The sequence below is a fragment of the Thamnophis elegans genome, chromosome 4 (assembly GCF_009769535.1).
Source record: "Thamnophis elegans isolate rThaEle1 chromosome 4, rThaEle1.pri, whole genome shotgun sequence".
Classification (NCBI taxonomy): domain Eukaryota; kingdom Metazoa; phylum Chordata; class Lepidosauria; order Squamata; family Colubridae; genus Thamnophis; species Thamnophis elegans.
Genome location: NC_045544.1, coordinates 116,885,597 through 116,903,256, shown reverse-complemented (window position 1 = coordinate 116,903,256; position 17,660 = coordinate 116,885,597).

The following is a 17,660-nucleotide window of genomic DNA, read 5'->3' as shown; positions in this document are numbered from 1 at the left end:
TGGCCCCTCTCCTTCCCTGGGAGTGGGGATTCTTGGACCGTCCATCTGCTCCTGCACCACCATTCATAACAATGCTCCTTTTCAGACTTTGTCTGCCCTGACTCCCAAGATCATTCCCACATACCACTATACCTTCCATTGACTGTGCCATCGGTGCACTGGAACCTATGAGACAGGGAAGCAGCAGCATGCAAGGCAGCGGAGATCCTCTGTATTCAGAGTGAAGCCTTCGAAAGGAGCGTGGAAGGTGGAGTAAAAGCTATTGAAATCCTGCTGCTTATGTGGTTGTATGCAGTAGGGATTTTGATGCCAGATGGATGCTGCTTTAACATTGAAGCCTTGCAGGTTTTCTCTGTTTGCAAGGAAGGGAGAAGGGGAGGAGAGGGGGGAGTGGTTGTTTATAAGAAATCAAAAGTTCGCTTATCACAAACAGCATCTTAGCCCAGGTGGCAAGAAACCTGGAATGGCATGTTTAAAGTCATTTCAAGAGACTGCACTTTAATTAACTCAGTATAAACAACAATAGGAAATTCCTCTTAGCTTCCGAGCTTTGGCATTTAGCCAACACCAGCATTAAATACACTTTGGTGAAACCTTGGCTGATCTTGCACAGGTGCCTGGGGCTTGGCTATCTTCCTCACTGTTAGAAGATAGAATGTAGAATGATAGAGTTGGAAGGTACATTGGAGGTCTTCTAGTCCAACCCCCTGCTCAAGCAGAAGACTTTATACCCGTGGTGGTGAACCTATGCCACAGGTGGCACGCAGAGCCCTCTCTGTGGGCACGCGAGCCAGTTGCCCCAGGTCAGCCTCACTGCGAATGTCCGTGCTCCTCCCACCAACCAGCTGGGTTTTGGGCCTCTGCAGGGTATGAGTGGGAGGCAGTGCGTATGCAGGAGATCCGCATGCATGCATGGGGGTGGGGTGCATGCATGGGGTGGGGTCCATATGTGGGATTGCATACACATATGCAGGATCATGCATGCGTGCATGGGCGTGACATGTGGGGGGTTGCGCACACATGCAAAGAGGCAGGGGTCGTTCGGGGTTGCACACACATTGCATTATGGCACACAAAAACAGAAATATTAGCCATCACTGCTTTATACCATCCTGGATAAATGGCTGTCCAGTCTCTTCTTGAAAGCCTCCAGTGATGGGGCACTCACAAATTCTGGAGGCAAGAAGTTCCACTGGTTAGTGGTTCTCATGGTCAGGAAGTTTCTCCTTGGTTCTAAGTTGCTTCTCTCCTCCTTAACACGAGTATCAACCATGTGGCATTGTAATTAATACAGGTGGGAGTTTCTGCACATCTGGGATTTCCAACATGAAAGCCTGTGCTTATTACCACCCCTACTTCATGGACAGGAAGTTTTTTCTTTTAAAATATGGCACTGGACTTGTGCACAATACTGCAATTTAAACATCATTGGAGTGATCTGTGCAGATGTGAAACAGTTTGTGTGAACCTGGGGTCAGGTTCTTTTTTCATAATGCTTAAACTGCCTGTGCTATTCTGTAGAGGGGGCTCACATTACTATAATTACTAGGATATTTTGAAACAAATCCTTTAACGGATACTGTTTGTTATGGTCATTTTATGGGACACTTGCTGTTGACTTTTGGTTAACAGTCCACAATTCTTTCTTCTTTTTCATTTTAATCCATATATGTTTTATTAAAACATTTAAACAAGAATAACTAAACAAATTAATAGAAACTAAGGGAGAGAAAGAAATCAAAGGAAAAGCAAAAAGGGCAAGAAAAATAAAAGTTAAAGATAAAGTTTTATAAGCACAGATATAGTTTAACCTCTCTTTAAATTTACATTTTGTTACAATACTCTTCCTTTTTTGGGCTGAGGAAAGGACAGGCCCAAAGTGACCCATCCTCAGGGAAGCAAGAGGCTAGGCCTTTCTAGCCCAGCACTAACAATTACATATACTGCTATCATCCCAAGTCTACGTAAAAAAAACACAATGTCACATTTATAATTGTTCCTCAAAGGACACATGTCTTCAACTTTGCTAAGCTTAACTTCAGAATGCAGAAAAGAGGGAAGACCTTAAACCAATAAGAGCTTCAGATGATCAATAGAAGACTATAAGAAAGCTATAAGTATTCACAGATGGCTTGACAGCGGTTTACTATAAAAATTTACAGTTAGAAGTGGTAGAACCTCTTAGAGAACTATTTAATAAAATTCAAACGGAAGGTAAAGTGCCCCCATCTTGGAAGACAGCGTTTATATCTTTGATACCCAAAGAAGATCAAGATACTACCCAACCAAAAAATTATAGACCTATCTCGTTACTTAATGTAGATTATAAAATGTTTGCTAAAATACTAGGAAATAGGTTAATGGTGGTTATTCAACAATTGATACATACCGACCAAACAGGTTTTATACAGGGGAGACAAATGAAGAGTAATGTTAGCCTAATTATCAATGCATTAGAATACTTGGGAAAGAACAACCAAATTCCTGCTGCGTTCATATTTCTGGATGCTGAGAAGGCCTTTGATCGAGTTAACTGGCAATTTCTGTTGAAAATATTGCAAAAAATGCAGATAGGAGATAGCTTTTTACAGTCAATTAAAGCAATATACTAACAGCAAACAGCTCAAATCATCGTCAACGGAAGTTTAACAGACCCTTTTCTAATCGGAAAAGGTACAAGACAGGGCTGTCCTTTGTCCCCACTATTGTTCATTATAACTTTGGAAGTATTGTTGAATAAAATACGGGGCTTGGATGGTCTAAAAGGGATCAAGATTAGGCAGCAAGAATACAGAGTCCGCGCTTTTGCGGATGATTTGGTCATAATATTGGAACAACCGCAGGAATCTAGTATGGTTTTAATGAATACGATTAATCAATATGGTCAAGTGTCTGGTTTTAAAATAAATTTAGGAAAAACCAAAATATTAGCTATAAATATGAATACTAAACAAAAGGAAGAACTAGGAGGGATGCTAGGATGTGAGGTAGTCAAAAAAGTCAAATATCTTGGGGTTAATATTTTAGCCTCAAACGGGAAATTATATAAGCACAATTATGAACCACTTTGGCGGAGTATACAGACAGAGATGAAAAAATGGGAGAAATTGCACTTATCCTTGCTGGGTAGGATAGCGGCAGTGAAAATGAACATCTTACCAAAATTTCTATTCCTTTTTCAAATGCTACCTATACTTAAAAAAGATGTGAATCTTTTAGAATGGCAGAAGGGTATCAACAAATTTGTATAGACAGGAAAGAAGCCTAGGGTAAAGATGAAAATAATGCAAGATATACGCGAGAGAGGAGGCTTGAAATTACCTAACCTAAAATTATATTATGATGCAGTGGCGCTATCCGCAATTAGTGATTGGACCCATTTAACCAACGATAGAATACTGAATATCGAGGGACACGATCTGGTATATGGTTGGCATGCTTACTTGTTATTCAACAAAAAACTGGATAAGAATTTTAAAAGTCATATTTTAAGAAATGCTTTACTGCGGGTTTGGAAAAAATATCAATATAAACTAAATGACAAATTACCCATGTGGGCAATTCCTAGACATGCAATTGAAAATATGAATATAGCACAAAAGCAGGATAGAACCACCTACAGACAACTTCTCCCTTTGGAAAGCGGGGTTCTACAACTAAAATCTTTAGAGGTATTGAAAGAAGAGAAGATAGTTTAAACATGGTTCCAGTATGGCCAATTACAGGCCAGGTGGAAAATAGACCAAAAAACTGGTTTTATCCAAGTTGAGGATAATTTGTTTAAACAAATAAGAGATCAAAGTTTAATGCATATAAAGAGGATATATAATGTTCTAATACAGATGGATTCGGAAACAGAACTAGTTAAAGATTGTATGATAAAGTGGGCTCAAAATATTGAAGAACCAATAATGTTGGATACATGGGAAAGAATATGGGTAAGAAATGTGAATTTCACACAAGCACAAAATCTGAGAGAAAATTTTTATAAGATGTTTTATAGATGGCATTTAGATCCTAAAAAACTGGCTTCTATGTACCCGAATGTACAGCCTAAATGTTGGAGATGTGGTTCTCTCGATTCTACATATTTTCATATATGGTGGACTTGTCAAAAGGTTAAGGCGTTTTGGATAAAAATGTGGTAGATTATGCAAAATATTTTTAAAAGAAGGATAAAGTTTACTCCTCAGTTATTTTTATTAGGTATGTGTACTGAATTTACAGCAGTAGAGACTAATTTGGTTCTGCACTTAATAACGGCAGCAAGACTGTTGGTGGCGCAATACTGGAAGAAGGAAGACTTGCCTACAACTCAAGAGTGGACATTGAAAATCACAAACCTAGCCGAGATGGCTAAAATATCGGCATATCTTAAAGACCATTCAAATGAGAGATACAAATGAGACTGGAAAAAATGGATTGACTATATACAAAACAAATACGGGACTAAGAAATTACAGATAGCCTATGTTTAAGATTAGGAATAATCTAAACTGCTTAAAGTTAGTGCAACAGGAAGAAGCTGAGTTTAATGCAGAGATGTTATTAACTTCTTTTTTTAATTTCCTTTGTCTTAATATATTTTAGACTGTATTTGTTAAAAACCTATACCGTGTACGGGCTCTGGGAAGTTGGGGGGGGGGGAAGGGAGGTGGGGTGTTAGGGGGGAGGGGGGATATATAGTATGTGTTAGATTTTATAGTAACACGATTGCACTTGTATACTGTTGCTCTTTAATTTCACTGTAAAAATAGGACAAGGTGAATATATTAATAGATAGTAGAAATACACCGAAGGGAGGAGTAGAGGGCTAGAAGAAAGAGGGGTAGAGAGGGTGGGAGAGAGGACGGGAGGGAGGGTGAGAAGGAAGGGAGGGAATGTACTGGGAGAGAGGAGTGATAGAGGGGGAGGGGAAGTAGGGTAGAGGGGAATGTTGGAGGGAAGAAGGAAAGTTGGAGGGGGGCGAAAGAAAGGGTGTATGGAGGGTCGAAGTGGTACATTGGGTTTGTATTTTAGGGGGTATTGTTGACAAGAGGAATGGCTGTGTTTATTGTTTAATGTTATATGGCCCCGGTTATGCACAGTATATATGTGACTGTACGAAATGAAAATGGAAAATAAAACACATTTACTAGGGGGAAAAAAGAAAGAAAGCTATAAGTATTTTGCTTCAAAATACTGCAAATTCTGAACAAAAAGAGCATCCTAATAATTCTAGGCTATAAGGAAATGAAATTTCTTTTCTCTCTCATGTTTCCCCTATATGTCCTGCTTGCTGCAAATCTGAGCAACCAAACGAAGGGTTCAGGTGTAGCTGAGAATTACTTCACCTCTTGCTCCACAGTCCAATTAAAGCCTTGGTCACTGCTTCAAATGGGGAGGCACTTAACGATTTGGACCAGATCATACCCATGTGGCCATTCCCTTCTAAATCCCCTATCACTTCTCAGGGTTCACTGAGAATTGAGGCTGCTGAAAAGAGATGTCTAGAGCATTGGTGGTGCTTAATAAAGGCTGAAGCCAACTAAACATTGGCTAGAACCACTATTAAGCCTACCTTGTGTCAGTAAGGGTGGCAAAGGGTCAGTATTTCTGTACGCTCATTGCATAGGTAGGTTGCTCCTTGTTTAGCCTGGTTCAGCTGCACTGGTAGGTATGATTCGGCCTGGGTTGCAGAACTAGCAGCAACCAAGGCTGTTCATGAATTAAATCAGAGTTCAAGACATAACTTTCATCAAAGTATCAATTTAATAAGACAGACTTGTTGGTACAAACTGTGTAAACCTGAATCTGAAAGCTTCCTGGGTTCCCACCCAGTTGAAAGTTGAAGACCTTGCCCCCACACCCACAAGTTCATCACATGGTCCAATATTCCTCTGCCACGCTAGCATTTCCACCCATCTAGTTCTGGTCAGGTGCAGAGGTGCAGAGACAACGGATGACCTTGGGCTTCTAGAAAGGATTTTTTTATTTTGAAAACAAACACATTCTACTCCTTACTGTTCCCCCTCCCAATTCCCCACTAATGAAACAGCATAGAAAAATAATAGAAAGTGTGGCAGGCAAAAATCCTAAAAGGAATATCACTGTAGGCCTGACAGGCGGTCTCTCCTCAGAAGAAAAACGTTTCCTGAAAGAGAACAACATAAAAGTTAACATAACAAAATTAACCACCTCTTCCACCTCCCAGAGGAACCCTTTGGCTTATTCGGAAACTTCTCATGGAATTCTTTTACTAACATCTCCTCCTTTAGGTTCCAGCTTTTCACCCAAGTAGCTTCGGACAAAGGGTAACCTTTCCAATGCACTAAATACTGTAAGCGACCCCTATACAGCCTGGACTCTACAATTTTTTCCACCTCATAATGTGTTTCTCCGTCTGTCACTACAGAAGGAGGGAAAGCTTGGGTGGATGGTCTTATGCTGGACCCAACTACTGGCTTCAACAAGCTACAAGGAAATTCATCACATGGTCCAATATTCCTCTGCCACGCTAGCATTTCCACCCATCTAGTTCCGGTCAGGTGCAGAGGTGCAGAGACAAAGGATGACCCTGAGCTTCTAGAAAGGAATTTTTTATTTTGAAAATAAACACATTCTACTCCTTACTGTTCCCCCTCCCAATTCCCCACTAATGAAACAGAATAGAAAAATAATAGAAAGTGTGGCAGGCCAAAGATTCCTAAAAGGAATATCACTGTAGGCCTGACACCCGAACTAGTTCCCTGGTCTCTTCTGCCGTTGCTGGCATGTTTCTGCACATGCACAGAACAATTCAGTCAACTGCGCATGCGCAGAAATCATTTAAATATATTTGTCAGAGCTGAAAAAGCTTTTTGGATGAGAAGCAAAATGTCTTCAAAGACAAAAAAACCAGAAAGTCCAGTTGCCTCTTGAAAAAAGCAGTTTTGGAATAATGGGTGGAAGCTTGTTAAAGAGAAATTCATCTTAGAAGGTGGAGAAATTTTCTGACAATTCTGAGAATCCTGGAAGTTGAGGTCCAGACACTTTACAATTCCCAAGGTTGTGAGATACTAATCTGAAGCCTTCTGGTGACCATTATATTATTCTGTAGCAAGTTTCCCTTGAGAACTCATTTGTTTCCTACCAGTATTCCTTCATTTCTTTGGCAAATCAGCGCTCTTAGAAATCCCCAAAGCCTTGCACCATTTTCAGAATCTGAGACCCTAATTGAGATTCAGATATGACACCTGGATTTTCCAGCAAATCTCCACCCTCTCCTCAAGTGGTCTATATAACAATAGAAATTCTGCCTCTCAGCATGGAGCTAAGGAGGTGCACAAGCTACCCCAACTACTATGTCTTCTCTCCTTTGATCCAAGAGCAAAGATGAACAGCTCCCTGGCTACCCTCGCTTTGTTCCTCATTGCTGCTATGTTCTTACCCCAACCTCAGGCTACGTCCCGTAAGACTTCATTTTTTTCTCTTTTTCAGCATCCCACCTACTTTCTGAGGGCGGTTAGGTGGCTCATGGTTAAAATGCTGGACTTGTCGGCTGAAAAGCCGGCAGCTTAGGTTCGAGAGCTGAGCGTCAAGAGATGGGGAGAGCTCCTGCCCTTGCCTCAGCTCTTGTCAACCTAGCAGTTTGAGAGCATGCAAATGCGATAAATAAGTACCACTTTGGTGGGAAGGTAATAGCACTCTGTGATGTCATGTTGGCCCCATGACTGCAGAAATGTCTTTGGACGGTGCTGGCTCAAGGGCTTTGAACTGGAGATGAATATTGATAAGAATTATTTTCTGTATTGAACATTGTCTATTGAGTGGACAAAATGGAAAGTGGATTCTCTATGTAAGAGAAATCTAAAGTTCCTCTCCAAAATAAGTTTAGTTTCCTCTAGTGCCAGGTAGGATTTTTAGGAGTTAGTGCTTTGGGGCACACATAGTCACTATCTGGCTGTGACAATTCCTAGTAGCATACTAGTAAGAATCCATTATATTTGCGAAGGAAGGAAGGAAGGAAGGAAGGAAGGAAGGAAGGAAGGAAGGAAGGAATCTGCCCAAGTGAGACAATTTCTGCATTCTTAATTTCTGCGGAAATCATTGTTGAATTTGTTTCTGCCCATATTATATGAGGGGAATGTAAACTAACAGGTGAGAAGTTCAGGTACAACACTCAATGATTGGGGAAGGGAAACCATTAAAATGACACAAGTCTCTTTTCCTGTTTTCCAGAGATCTATTGTTGTATTCACTACGCAAGCAGGCCTTTTCCAAAGGAAATGTTGAAGTCCTTTGAAAATGGAAATCCCTTGTGTCCCAAGCCAGCTATCATGTAAGTACTTAAAAAAAATCTATCAACTCCTAAGTGATTCCTGAATATGTTAAATGTGATGTTGGCTGCTCTTGAAACATCTAGTATCTTTGCGCGACCTTCATGGAAAAGTGCACCAGCCATAATCATTGCATTTCCCTATTTTGACTTTATGTGAATTTAACTTAAATGTAAAAGGAGTTGCTCTCCTTTGTGGATAGGCATTCCCACTCAACAGATCACAATGAGTCCAGAATGTTCTTCACTCAGAAAAAAAAAACTATTCATATTTTTGCAATAAATATTAATGAAGAGGTGGGTTTCAATTTCAAGGTACTTGGCCGCTATCTTGATTTATTTTTCACCCCCCTGCAGATATCCTTATGCCAAACTTTAAATTTATCTCCCTCTTGAAAGAGCCTGTGTGCAGGTTTAGTTCAACACTTCAATCCACAACTTTCAGGCAAATCAGTCCTTTAGCTTACATATTGAAATTCATTGAAAGGTTTAGTGGACATCTGCCAATGCACCCCTTTTCATGAATTCAGTTTCCAACAAGAGCCTCTGGAGGGCAACTGATGGGTGGGGATCTGCGCCCTTGAATACTGAGTGTGGTGTCAATTGTAGAAAATTGTTTTCTTTCCATCTTGTGACAAAATATGCATGTTTATGTCTCTTCTGCAGATTTATCACAAAGAAGGACAAAAGGATTTGTGCAGATCCCAATGTAGCATGGGTCCAGTATAGTATAAGAGATTTGTCTTAAAACTGACAACATCCCACCTTCTTCATATTCACCTGGAGAATCTCCAAGAAGTCGAAGCTTTTAAAATGCTTCGAAGATGGCAAAAAAGAACACGTGTGACTCTTATTCTTGCACACCCCTAATTTAAATGTCATTGATGGAAGATGAAATATGAATAAATCTCAGGGTGATGGAATCCATACATGTCTCTGCTTGTCTATGTTTGAAATCTTTTCTGAGAGCTCCTTCAGGTTACACAACAATTCTTATTTCATTGAAAGATTGACTAGGACTCTGTCTGGGCTCTGGCCCCTCTCCTTCCCTGGGAGTGGGGATTCTTGGACCGTCCATCTGCTCCTGCACCACCATTCATAACAATGCTCCTTTTCAGACTTTGTCTGCCCTGACTCCCAAGATCATTCCCACATACCACTATACCTTCCATTGACTGTGCCGTCGGTGCACTGGAACCTATGAGACAGGGAAGCAGCAGCATACAAGGCAGCAAAGATCCTCTGTATTCAGAGTGAAGCCTTCGAAAGGAGCGTGGAAGGTGGAGTAAAAGCTATTGAAATCCTCCATTGGGGCTATTTCTTTGGTCTGTTCATTATACTCACGTAAGACGAGGCTCCATTCTGAAACGGCTCTACTCTTGTTGGTTTTCTCTTCATTTCCAGCACTCCTATTCTTAAAAAGAAACCCCACCTTATACTGCTGCTTATGTGGTTGTATGCAGTAGGGATTTTGATGCCAGATGGATGCTGCTTTAACATTGAAGCCTTGCAGGTTTTCTCTGTTTGCAAGGAAGGGAGAAGGGGAGGAGAGGGGGGAGTGGTTGTTTATAAGAAATCAAAAGTTCGCTTATCACAAACAGCATCTTAGCCCAGGTGGCAAGAAACCTGGAATGGTATGTTTAAAGTCATTTCAAGAGACTGCACTTTAATTAACTCAGTATAAACGACAATAGGAAATTCCTCTTAGCTTCCGAGCTTTGGCATTTAGACAACACCAGCATTAAATACACTTTGGGGAAACCTTGACTGATCTTGCACAGGTGCCTGGGGCTTGACTATGTTCCTCACTGTTAGAAGATAGAACGCAGAATGATAGAGTTGGAAGGTACATTGGAGGTCTTCTAGTCCAACCCCCTGCTCAAGCAGAAGACTTTATACCCGTGGTGGTGAACCTATGCCACAGGTGGCACGCAGAGCCCTCTCTGTGGGCACGCGAGCCAGTTGCCCCAGGTCAGCCTCACTGCGAATGTCCGTGCTCCTCCCACCAACCAGCTGGGTTTTGGGCCTCTGCAGGGTATGAGTGGGAGGCAGTGCGTATGCAGGAGATCCGCATGCATGCATGGGGGTGGGGTGCATGCATGGGGTGGGGTCCATATGTGGGATTGCATACACATATGCAGGATCATGCATGCGTGCATGGGCGTGACATGTGGGGGGTTGCGCACACATGCAAAGAGGCAGGGGTCGTTCGGGGTTGCACACACATTGCATTATGGCACACAAAAACAGAAATATTAGCCATCACTGCTTTATACCATCCTGGATAAATGGCTGTCCAGTCTCTTCTTGAAAGCCTCCAGTGATGGGGCACTCACAAATTCTGGACGCAAGAAGCTCCACTGGTTAATGGTTCTCATGGTCAGGAAGTTTCTCCTTGGTTCTAAGTTGCTTCTCTCCTTCTTAACACGAGTATCAACCATGTGGCATTGTAATTAATACAGGTGGGAGTTTCTACACATCTGGGATTTCCAACATGAAAGCCTGTGCTTATTACCACCCCTACTTCATGGACAGGAAGTTTTTTCTTTTAAAATATGGCACTGGACTTTTGCACAATACTGCAATTTAAACATCATTGGAGTGATCTGTGCAGATGTGAAACAGTTTGTGTGAACCTGGGGTCAGGTTCTTTTTTCATAATGCTTAAACTCCCTGTGCTATTCTGTAGAGGGGGCTCACATTACTATAATTACTAGGATATTTTGAAACAAATCCTTTAACGGATACTGTTTGTTATGGTCATTTTATGGGACACTTGCTGTTGACTTTTGGTTAACAGTCCACAATTCTTTCTTCTTTTTCATTTTAATCCATATATGTTTTATTAAAACATTTAAACAAGAATAACTAAACAAATTAATAGAAACTAAGGGAGAGAAAGAAATCAAAGGAAAAGCAAAAAGGGCAAGAAAAATAAAAGTTAAAGATAAAGTTTCATAAGCACAGATACAGTTTAACCTCTCTTTAAATTTACATTTTGTTACAATACTCTTCCTTTCTTGGGCTGAGGAAAGGACAGGCCCAAAGTGACCCATCCTCAGGGAAGCAAGAGGCTAGGCCTTTCTAGCCCAGCACTAACAATTACATATACTGCTATCATCCCAAGTCTACGTAAAAAAACCACAATGTCACATTTATAATTGTTCCTCAAAGGACACATGTTCTTAGAATTATATTTGAGCATGCTTGTGTTACGATAACCTGCATTGTCACATTTCTGTGTACACACTGGCGCACATTGAAATTCTGATTCTGTGTGTGTGTGTGTGTGTGTGTGTGCATGTGTGTGTCCCTGTCTATTTAACTTATATGCAGAGCACATCATGAGAAACACGGGGCTGGACAAATCAAAAGTTGGAATTAAGATTGCCAAGACAAATATCAACAGCCTCAGATATGCAGATGATACCACTTTAATGGCAGAAAGGGAAGAGGAACTGAAGAGTCCCTTTATGTGGACCACATACTAAAAAGCAGAGACATCACTCTGACAACAAATGTGCACATAGTCAAGGCTATTGTTTTCCCAGTTGCAACGTATGGCTGTAAAAGTTGGACAGGCTGAGCATCAAAGAATTGAGGCCTTTAAACTATGATGCTGGAGAGGACTCCTGCGAGTCCCTTTGGCCACCTAATGAGAAAGAAGGACTTACTGGAGAAGAGCCTAATGCCAGGAAAGACCGAGGGCAAAAGAAGAAGGGGACGACAGAGAATGAGGTGGCTGGATGGAGTCACCGAAGCAGTGGGCGTGAGCTTAAATGGACTCCAGAGGATGGTAGATTACAGGAAGGCCTAGAGGAACTTTGTCCATGTTACTTGAGTCTCCAATGACAATTATTACTATAGGAACACATGCACACCCCAGTCACATGCCCACACTTTTTCATGAACCAAATGTCACTGACAAATCAGCATGGTGCCAATGGTACCTCCTCTTTCAGGCTATGCCCTAGCAATTGCTCCAGTAAAAGTTTGAGATACATTCAAAATCTGTCATAGAAAGCATAACATTTAAGTTAGCTCTGCTGAAGCAGCTTCAGAATGAATGTTGGGCTCTCTTTGAGTTTCCAACATCACCCTTTAGACCACCTCTACCAATTTTGTGAGGAAGGTTGTTGGATAACAAAATAGACAGTACCTAGCATCTCCGGGCTCTTTCATTGATCCAGCACCAGGCATAGAGCCTTAGGTTCCAACAGCCCTAGGGAGGTCTCTAGGGAGGCTAGAGCTACTTAGGGCTTGGTTTCAAAGTTCCCCTCTCCACTCACATCATTGCAATGGGGTTCTTGGCAGCTGATCTGCATTCATGGCCATTGGAAGCATCCTGTGGTCACATGATGGAGATTTACAATGTTTATTGCCAGAAACTGGTGTTTACTTTTGATTTCCAAGTAAAAACACCTAACAGGTATAATAGGTTCACTTTATCAACTTTTGTTTACTTAACCCCTGCATTAACAGAACATAACAACAGATTTGGAAGGGACCATGGAGGTCTTCTAGTCCAACCCCCCGCTGAGACAGGAAACCCTACACCATTTCAGACAAATCATTATCCAACATCTACTTAAAATCTTCCAGTATTGGGTGCATTCACAACTTCTTGAGGCAAGTTGTTCCACTGATTTATTGTTCTAACTGTCAGGAGATTTCTCTTTAGTTCTAGATTGTCGCATACGGAGTCCCTGATTGGCCCACAGTTTGAGTGGGAAAGTTCCGGAAGCGGATTGGTTGGCTGGTTTTTACACCAGACTATTTAAAGGAACTGTCAAACGGGAACAGCATTCGCTTTCTGCCTCCCAGCTTGTTGCCGGTCTGTGCTTGTTGAATTGTTAGAAACACTGTAAATGTTAGCTTGTTAAGCCTGCCTCACCTTAGTCATTACTCGATCTACCCACGGTTCCCAGTATTTAATATTGGGGGGGGAAGGTGGGATTGAGTGCTAAGGAGGCAATCTGAGCTGAGCACTAACACAAAGAGCTGAACACCTCATGGACAAGCTAGTCACTGGGAACAATGAGAGGTTGTTACCTCAGCCGGGCCAAATGCTTCCCTCACTGTGCCACAGTTTGACAACGATAGCTGCCCCCACGTCCTTCACACCATTCAGCCCTACTACAGAAATGTGGGAATCATAGGTGGAAAGATTTGAATGTTTCCTCATAGCCAACGATCTCTCTGAAATCTCCAGTGAACGTAAATGTTCCTATTTCTTGACTGTGTGTAGCACTGAGATGTTTGACACAGCCCAGGTTCTCTCTGCGCTGGTCTCTATCCACTTAGTGCCATGGGAGACGCTGTTAATGAAATTAAAGAACCACTATGCCCCATCATCTTAAAGCATTGCCTGCCACCATGCCTTCTATAATAAGAACCAGACCGATAGGGAGTCTACAAACCACTATGTGGCGGCTCTGCAATCCTTCACTGCAAATTCAATGCTGGATCATTTGGTCTGCGGGGTGAGGGACCTTCCCCTCCAACTCCATTTGTTGGCTAAGCCTAAGGTGCCCTTCCAGTCAACTTTGGATGAGGCCAGGGTGACCGAAATGTCCACCCAGTCATTGGCGGTCATCCAGAGCCGCTAGATCCCTCAAGGATCTGTGAAAGCTGTCATTTCACCATGCCCTGGGTTCCCTCAGAATGAAGCTGATAGCGAGCCAGAGACTGAAGGAGAAGAAGAGGTAAACTGCCTTTCTCTCTATATATATATCTAGCAATAGGACTTAGACTTACATACCACTTCATAGTGCTTTTACAGCCCTCTCTAAGCAGTTTACAGAGATATTTTATTGCCCTCAACAATCTGGATCCTCATATTATCCATCTCTGAAGGATGGAAGATTGAGTCAACCTTGAGCCAGTGAGATTTGAACTGCCAAACTAAAGTTGCAGTTTTGAGATTTGAATGGGAGGACTGAATGCAATGACTGTACAATGAATCCTCAACTCACTTCAGTCAGTCAGACCTTCAGCTTTAAAAGTTTTTAAGTCACTCTGACCACTGTGCCATCTTGGCTCTATACGATGTATGTGATAGTCAAGAAACGTTGCAATGCCATGTTTAGAAAATCATAGAAAGTACTGTGTAATTGTAGGACTTTCTTTGCTTCACAAGGCAACATCTTGCCTTTCAGACCTCGTTTTTCTGAGAAGACAGTGATCTTATGCACAATGTTCCCGTTGTTTTCAGACTAATGCACTCCATATACTTTTACTTCATTCAAAAATCATTACGTCTTATCCTAACAATTCCTCATAATTGTTCAATGAGTCAAAACTTATACTAGAGAATGTAGGGCTGCTCTAATCCTGAAGACAATTAGGGAGCAAATGAATGTTTGAGGTATATGAGCTGTGGAATGGGTGGGAACAATTACTCTTCTACTAACCACTCATGTTCAGAAGCCTGTGTACCTACTTGCTCCATTTAGCTTTTATGATGAACCAGTTTGGATGGGCTATTAGACGAGAAGATCACCGAGGAGATCTTGAATGCTGGCTGCAATGATCAGCTACAGTCAATATGACGAGGATATGTTTTCTGAGAAGGTTTCCAAACCCCAATATTCCTACACTAATGATTGGGGAAAAAAAACAGTCAGGAGGAACTATATCTTCAACTTTGCTATGCTTAACTTCAGAATGCAGAAAAGAGGGAAGACCTTAAACCAATAAGAGCTTCAGATGATCAATAGAAGACTATAAGAAAGCTATAAGTATTTTGCTTCAAAATTCTGAACAAAAAGAGCATCCTAATAATTCTAGGCTATAAGGAAATGAAATTACTTTTCTCTCTCATGTTTCCCCTATATGTCCTGCTTGCTGCAAATCTGAGCAACCAAACCAAGGGTTCAGGTGTAGCTGAGAATTACTTCACCTCTTGCTCCACAGTCCAATTAAAGCCTTGGTCACTGCTTCAAATGGGGAGGCACTTAACAATTTGGACCAGATCATACCCATGTGGCCATTCCCTTCTAAATCCCCTATCACTTCTCAGGGTTTACTGAGAATTGAGGCTGCTGAAAAGAGATGTCTAGAGCATTGGTGGTGCTTCATAAAGGCTGAAGCCAACTAAACATTGGCTAGAAACACTATTAAGCCTACCTTGTGTCAGTGAGGGTGGCAAAGGGTCAGTATTTCTGTACGCTCATTGCATAGGTAGGTTGCTCCTAGTTTAGCCTGGTTCAGCTGCACTGGTAGGTATGATTCGGCCTGGGTTGCAGAACTAGCAGCAACCAAGGCTGTTCATGAATTAAATCAGAGTTCAAGACATAACTTTCATCAAAGTATCAATTTAATAAGACAGACTTGTTGGTACAAACTGTGTAAACCTGAATCTGAAAGCTTCCTGGGTTCCCACTGAGTTGAAAGTTGAAGACCTTGCCCCCACACCCACAAGTTCATCACATGGTCCAATATTCCTCTGCCACACTGGCATTTCCGCCCATCTAGTTCCGGTCAGGTGCAGAGGTGCAGAGATAACGGATGACCTTGGGCTTCTAGAAAGGAATGTTTTATTTTGACAACAACACATTCTACAATTCTACTCCTTACTATTCCCCCTCCCAATTCCCCACTAATGAAACAGCATAGAAAAATAATAGAAAGTGTGGCAGGCAAAAATCCTAAAAGGAATATCACTGTAGGCCTGACAGGCGGTCTCTCCTCAGAAGAAAAAAGTTTAAATATATTTAAATATATTTAAATCATTTAAATATATTTGTCAGAGCTGAAGAAGCTTCTTGGATGAGCAAAATGTCTTCAAAGACAAAAAAACCAGAAAGTCCAGTTGCCTCTTGAAAAAAGCAGTTTTGGAATAATGGGTGGAAGCTTGTTAAAGAGAAATTTATCTTAGAAGGTGGAGAAATTTTCTGACAAAGAGAACAATTAATCAATGGAATAGCTTGCCTTGTGGAATTATGGCTCCATCACTGGAAATTTTCAAAAATAGGGCAACCATTTGACTGGGATGGTATAAGTTTTCCTGCCTTGAGCAGGGAGACTAGACTAGAAGATCTCTGAGGTCCCTTCCATCCCTATGATTCCATGATATTTTATGTTCTCAGTTCTATGAACACAAAGGAAAACAATCTGTTGAAAGATATTTTGTTTTTATTAAAACATCTGCTTTATTAAAGTATTTAATCAACATTTTCTGGTTCCTTACAAGCTTATTAAAGATAGGGTACACAAAGATATACATTTCCAAGAAAAATATAAATCTTTCTTTCTTTCTTCATCAGTAAATACAATAAAATAATGCTTGTGAAATATCCAGCCCCACGATAACTGTGCAAATGTTGCGTATTTTAAGGTGTTGTCTTGTTTATTTATCCCCTTCCCTTGTTTATTGTGAGCCTCCCGGAGTCCTTCGGGAGTGGGCGGCATACAAGATCAATAAACTACAAACTACTACAAACTAACTACAATCACCCAATCCATATTCTTTGCATGGTATATCATGTGAATCTAGCCAAATCCTTCCCATTTGGGATCAAGATTATTATTATTTAAATGCTTTTGATAATTGGGCATCAATTCAGAAGAAATTGCATTGTTCTCAGAAGAAATGTCATCCTCAGTAAAGAAGTAAGGTCTTTGGGACAGGAGGAATACACGATTGTAGAGAAAACAGGTGAGTTTCCCACAATCACAATAAACTTATCTTTCTGTGGCTATTGTACCTTTTATTGTCCATAAAATTTGGGACTGCAGCTTCTATAATTTATTTGGGTAGAGAAAGACAGAACTTAAGGGTCATGTGACATTGATTTCTACTTGATGGGGCTGCCCAAACAGTGTATCTGTGTCAGTGTGAAACAAATAGAGAAACTACAACAAAGATAAAAACAAAGAAAGCAAATGCTGGAGCACAACTTGATTGGCTTTAGGTTATTCCATTCTGTTTTAGGTTTCAACTGTCCAAAATGAAAAGACATTCTATCAGCATGATAAGGTTGTACAGGAAACAGAAACAAGACTATTATTAAAGTGCATGAGTTGAATTAATTAACTGGGAAGACACTTTCAGTTGAATTAGCACATGACAATAGCATAAGGCTATTGATAAGTCTGATCAATCAAGCTCCCTGGATGTGTACTTGTTCCAACCCTGAAGAAAGCTACCTTTATTTCATGATTACCTTTTATAGAAATGATATTTTAATTGTAACATTACATTAGATAAATTAACAACGTGAGTTTCCTTTAATAAAGGATCTTCAATTATAGGATTCTGAATGGTCTTTTCATCTTTGGATTGCTTTTTCTAGAATCACAATAGAATACACTACCTTTCAACATCAAATTATCTTAATTTTCCAATATTTATACATATACA